The sequence below is a fragment of the Nyctereutes procyonoides genome, unplaced genomic scaffold (assembly GCF_905146905.1).
Source record: "Nyctereutes procyonoides isolate TBG_1078 unplaced genomic scaffold, NYPRO_anot_genome, whole genome shotgun sequence".
NCBI lineage: Eukaryota > Metazoa > Chordata > Mammalia > Carnivora > Canidae > Nyctereutes > Nyctereutes procyonoides.
Window position 1 is genome coordinate 4,339,209 of NW_026575148.1, and position 6,709 is coordinate 4,345,917.

Here is a 6,709-nt window from a genome sequence, read left to right on the forward strand (position 1 = left end):
CCTAATCTAAATAATCTTCTCTCTTCTGGACTCTATTTGATACTTCTAAATTTGCCTCCCTATTTTTCTTCTTGTCCTTCAAATCCACTTCCTTAAGAAGATCTGAATCATCTTTAAAAAGATAAAACACCTTGATCTTGGACTTCTACATTCAAGGATTGTGCAAAAATAAATTTCTATTATTAATCCACCCAGTCTGCAGTACTTTGTTCTGGCAGCCCTAGGAGAATAATGTACAACATAACAACATGAAACCTTGAGATGTGGAAGGTTCAAACCTGTTTTTAATGTTAAAGCATCTACCTCTAAATTTTTTTAATAATGGAACTCCACATCAGCCTACTCAAATGGTGTGTTTTTCAGCTCATTAAAACTAAACTCTTAAGTGTTTGAAATCAAGTATATACAAAGTGAGCCAGATTGGTGGAAGTTGTATGTATGGTGCAAATCCTATAGGTATATTGGTATCTGCAATTTACATATTATTTTGATCATGTCATTTTATAATGTGATTGGATATTAATAAACAGAAAAGAGAAAAAATATTATGAAATTTATCTGTAATTTATTACTTCCCACTTAAATGAGAACAACTTGTGAACTCTTATAACAACATCTAAAAAAAAAAAATAACAACATCTAAATTCTTACCATGGCTGGAAATGCCCTGCAATATCTTCCCCTGTTTATCTTTCTCTAACTTCATCTTGTATCAGTCTCCCCTTGCTTACTAAACTCTGAACAGTTTCTTTTCTTTTCTTCCAACATGCTAAACCATTTTATGTCTTAAGCCTTTGGATTTGCCTAGAATATCTTCCCATTCCTGGGGTGTCTGGCTGATTCAGCTGGTAGAGCATTCAGCTACTGGTCTTGGGGTTGTGATTTTGAGCCCCACATTTAGTATAGAGATTATTTTAGAATGTCATCCCACTTCTACTACCAGTAGCAGGCTACATTTTTCAAGGTTTCAGCTAAAAGATAATTTGTTCTGAGAGACTTCATCTGACTATTTTATTTAAAGTTTTATTGAGACCAGCCAATAGCACCATTATCAATTACTTTAGCATATCAGTTTTGTTTTCTTGCAAAGACTTCTCATATTCAGTAATCATTTTGTTTACTCTCTTTTTCCATCTATTTGAAACTAAGTTTATAAAACAGTTAAATCGTTCACTTCTCAGCATTTAGTACAGTGACTGATACCAATGCTGTGCTAAATGCATACATTACTGCCATAAACTGGCATCATTAACCTTATTTTTCAGTTCATATACTACTTCCTTCATTAAAATTAACTTTGTTCACTCTAAACATGTCCTGCATCAGTTCCTCTCACCTAGGATATTACTATGTAAGGAACAGATTGGACATCTTTGACAGTTTTCCCCTCCTACTTTGTTCTCGATAGCAGCCAAAGTGAAAATCTTCCATATATTTGTACAGTATTTGATTATATCTAACTTTACTCCAGGGGCACCTGGGTGGCTCAGTTGGTTAAGCATCTGCCTTCAACTCAGGTCATGATCCTGCCGGGGCCCTGGGATCAAGCCCCACATCTGGCTCCCTGCAGAGTAGGGAATTTGCTTCTCACTGGGCCTCTGCTCTATCTCTGTATCTCACGAATAAATAAATAAAATATTTTTGTAAAGAAACTACTCCAGCAATATACAATTTACATAAGTTCTGTGCTTTTGTTTACTTTTTATTCCTAGTATCCTGCACCATGCCTGACACTTCGTAATTCTCAGTAAATAGTTGTTAATAAATGAATATTGCTAATGCTTTTACCTGTTCTCTTTTCCCCACCTAGAATATTTTGTTCCAGGAAGTCTCCACCTGTAAGATTATATTCAACTTCTAAAGGCTAACTCCTTCATGTGATGTAATGAGCACTGGGGATTAGGTAAGACTGATTAATCACTGATCTCTAACCTCTGAAACCAGTAATACATTGAACATTAACTAGTTGAATTTAAATAAAATTTAAAAAATTAAAAAAATAAAAGCTAACTCAAATGACAGTTCTTTTATTACTCTTACCCAATTTCTTAGTTAAAACTTGTTGATTTATCCCTCAAACACAAATGGCATCTTTGTTAAAAAATTTATTTTGGGATAACTATAGATTTTCATATAGATGCAAGAAATAATACAGATATATGCCATGAATCCTATCCCCAGTCTCCTAAGTGGACACAACTTGCCTAAGTATAGGACAGTAGCACAACCAGATTGTTGTAATCCATCAATCTTACTTGGACCTAATCAGTTTTATATACATTCATTTGTGTGTGTACATATAACTTTATGCAATTTCACCACATTTGTAGATGCCTATTTCATCAGCATAGTCAAAATATACAACAGCTTCATCAGAAGAACCCTTGTGCTACATTTACAACCAAGGACAATTTTTTCTTCCTTCTCTACCTCCTTAATCTCTGGCAACCCTAACTTTTTCTCTAGCTCTATAATTTTATTTGAGAATGGGATCATATGGTAGGTAACCATTTTGGATTAGCTTTTCTCATTCATCTATCCAACTTGTCACGTGGCTCCTTTTTAGTGACAAGTAGTCTACCATGGTACAGATATGCCACAATTTGTTTACTCTTTCACATTTAAAAAAGTTTGTTGTGAGTATAGTTGACAGCTTATATTACATTAGCTTGAGATGTACAACATAGTAATTCAACTTCTCTCTATATTATGCTATGTTCACCCCAAATGTAGCTACCGTCTGCCACCTACAATGCTATTGCAGTATCACTGACCATGTTCCTGATGCTATGTCCTTTATTCCCCTGACATTCATTCCATTACTGGAAACCTGTATCTCTCCCTTCTCAGTAGCTACTTTGCCATTGCTTTCCTGATCCCGTCCCACCTGGCAACTATCAGTTTGTCCTCTGTATTTATAGAACTGATTCTGCTTTTTGTTTATTCATTTATTTTTTTTTAGATTCTACATATGCATGAAATCATATGGTATTTTTTGTCTTTCATTTTGACTTACTTCACCACTTAGAGTAATACCCTCTAGGTCCATCCATATTGTTGTAAATTACAAGATCTCATCCTTTTTATGGCTCTGTAATACTCCATTTTGGGTATGTGTATATTTGAATACATATATATACATATATACATATATATATTCAATTACTCAAGGATATTTGGGGTGTTTCCTTTACTTTTATAAATAGAGCTGCTATAAACAATCATGTACACGTTTTAAGGGAACATGAATTTTTATTTCATTGCACTAAATGCCATAAACAACACATTTAAAAATTAGAGAATTAATAAATGATTAATACTTTTGGAAAAGGAAGCTTTGGCATCTCTAAGGAACTCATTAGACATGAGAAATAGATAATGAAGTGTGTTTTTTTCTTAGATGAAATATATGTTCTTTCAAGACAAGTATGTCCTCTCTCACGACTTCTATTTAACATAGTACTATAAGTTCTAGGCACAGTAATCTGACAAGAAGAAGAAGTAAAATACATCTATACTGATAAGAAATTAAATTGTCACTATTTGTAGAGGACAGGATATCATACAGAGAAAACCTCGAAGATGACACCAAAAAGATAATAAATGAATTAAAGTTGCAGGATACAAAATTAATACCTCCAAATCAGTTGCATTTTTATACATTAAACAAAATAACACAAGGAGGAACTAAGAAAATAATTTCATATTCAGTTGCACCAAAAATAATACCTACGCATAAACTTAACCAAGGAGGAGAAAGATCTATGCTCTGAAAACTATAAAGCATAGACAAAGAAATGGAAAGGAAACACAAATAAATAGAAAGATATTCCATGCCCATGGATCAAGGGAATCCTTTCAAACTCTCCATTCTGCCCAAAGCAATTTATAAATTCAATGTAATTGCTATCAAAATACAGCTTTTGCGGAACTAAAATAATAATAAAATTTGTATGGAACCACGAAACACCTGAAATAAACAAAGCCATTTTGAGAAAGATGAACAAAGTTTGAGTTATCACAATGCCAGATTTCAAGATTTACTACAAAGCCATAATAATAAAAACTGTATGGTACTGGCACAAAAATAGACAGATCGATGGGACAGAACAGAGAGCCCAGAAATGAAAATACCACACTTAATATGGTCAATCTATGACAAAAGAGGAAAACATATACAATGGAGAAAAGACAGTCTCTTCAATAAATGGTGCTAGGAAAACTGGATAGCTACATGTTAACGAATGAAACATGGACCACTTTCTTGCATACACAAAATACATATACAAAATCTTTCACACACAAAAAAAAAGTTCAAAACGGATTAAAGATCAGGGTGCCTGTGTAGCTCAGCCATTTGTGTCCAACGCTTGGTTTTGGCTCAAGTCGTGTACTCATAGGTTATGGGATTGAGCCCCATGTCACGCTCTGTGCTCAGCACAGAGTCTGCTTGTAATCCTCTCTCTCTACCTCTGCTCCTTCCCCCACTCATGTTTTCTCTTTCTTCTCTCAAAAGAAAAAAATATATATATATATATGTAATTAAAACCTTAAAAAATTTAGTTAAGATCTAAATGTGAAATCTGAAACCATAAAACTCCTAGAAGAAAACATGGGCAGTAATTCCTCTGACACTGCCAATAAAAATATTTTTCTATATATCTTCTAAGACAAGGGAAACAAAAGCAAAAATAAACTATTGAGACTACACCAAAATAAAAAGCTTTGCACAACAAAGAAAACCATCAACAAAAGGAGAATAAATGGATGGTTGGCAGGTAGGGAGGGGAGTGGGGTAATAGGCAAAATTAATGCAGGGAGTGGGTGATACGGACTTCTAGTTATGGACTGAATAAGTCATGGGAATAAAAGTTACAGTATAGGGAACATAGCCAATAGTACTGTAATAGCATTGTGTGGTGACAGATGGTAGCTACACTTGTGGTGAGCATAGCATAATGTATACAGAAGTTGAATTACAACATTGTACACCTCAAACTAATATAACATAGTGTGTCAAATATGCTCCAACAAGAAAATTTAAAAAATTAAAAATGCTAAAAGCTCAATCTTTCATTCTGAATTATTTTCCAATATGCAAATAATTTACTTACATTATCAAAGATTACCAAGGCAAAGCTACCTACACCATGATTATTAGTCCAGTATTTGGTAGTAAAATATGTTCAACATTTGAACATCAAGTTAATTATGTTGATACCTGAATAGGACACCAAAGCCCTACACAATTATTTCTTCCTCTCTCTCTCTCTCTCTCTCTCTCTCTCTCTCTCTTTCTCCGTCTGTATATGTATATATAAAATAAAATCAATCTTATGGTTCTTCTTGCTGAAACTTGAAGATTTTTTGGTAGTCAACATTAAGTGAATGTATTTCATACAGCATAAAGAATACAATTTGTTATCCAATAACTACTACACAATGAACATTTGAGCTGATCACCTTCATTTCTATTTAGACACATTGTGATTGTGGCTATTTGATGCACATGAACACAATCAGACTGAGAAGTAGAGTAAACCTACTAATTACTTGCTATGTGTTATAAAGAACATAATATTTTCTTTAATGTCTTATTGAACAATTGAATTGTCTCATACTTGCAAACAACCAGGGAGTTACTATCGATCTTGACATTTTTTAAGATGCATGTCAGTCAAGTGAGATCCTGTATACAACTTTTTTTTCATGAGCAATGTCTGTGATAATGTTCTAAATGATGCACAATATTTGCCTTGCAATTCACTGAAAAGAATGACACCATTCAGTGTATGTCTCTTTACTTCACTACACTTTTTTGTTTTCTATTCCTGGTTAACCAATATGAAAAAAGTTATATGTTTTTCTTCCAATTTTGGAAGGTAATGTATGCCTTAGATTTCATAATGTCATAATTTTTGGCTCCCCTTTATTCAGTTTCTCCTTTTCTGCCCTCAACTGTACAAGACCCTCATTCTACAAAATTATTAAAGGTTGTTACCATTCTCTCCCTTTTAATCACCAGATTTCTCACATGTGTGGTCCACAACCTCATGGTCCACTTTCTTTCCATCTAACCTTTTCTTCAACTCTCTCAAATGCATTTCCATTATCATTGCCCAGGCTAAAATAATGATCCAAAATTTGGTAACTGTAGCCTCCTTATTCCAAAAATCATCATCCTCATCGTCATGCTCCCTGACATCACTGTCAACCATGGCTACCAATTCCATCTGAGAATTGTTTCTTCCTCAACAGTCTGTAAAAGTTTGTTGTTTTACTTCCTAAATATTAAAGTGGCACTATATTTTATCCATCTATAGATTCCTAATTTCCTCTTTTCTCTAAAACATAAAAGAGCTAATGTAATTAAATTGTCATTCAAGAGAAAGGTTTGGGTTGTGTTCTATGACCATAGAATAGGTGCCTTATGAAGAACAAAGCACTAAAAGGGACAGAAAGGACACATTCATTAAAATACATCATACTTTAATGAATTCTTAAAACATACCCTGAGAGAAGGGAAGTGTCCATTCACAGCACCAAGTAAGGCTTTATAGACTCTATGAATAAAAATTTCATTAGACAAAAAGTAGAATTTGAGGACAGATAAGCTCAAGTAGGCGAGTGTGTTATGTTTCATCCCTTCTAGAAAAAGTTAACTGCATATGTAGCAGTCTTAAAAGCTTTCAACACACTTTATTCTGAG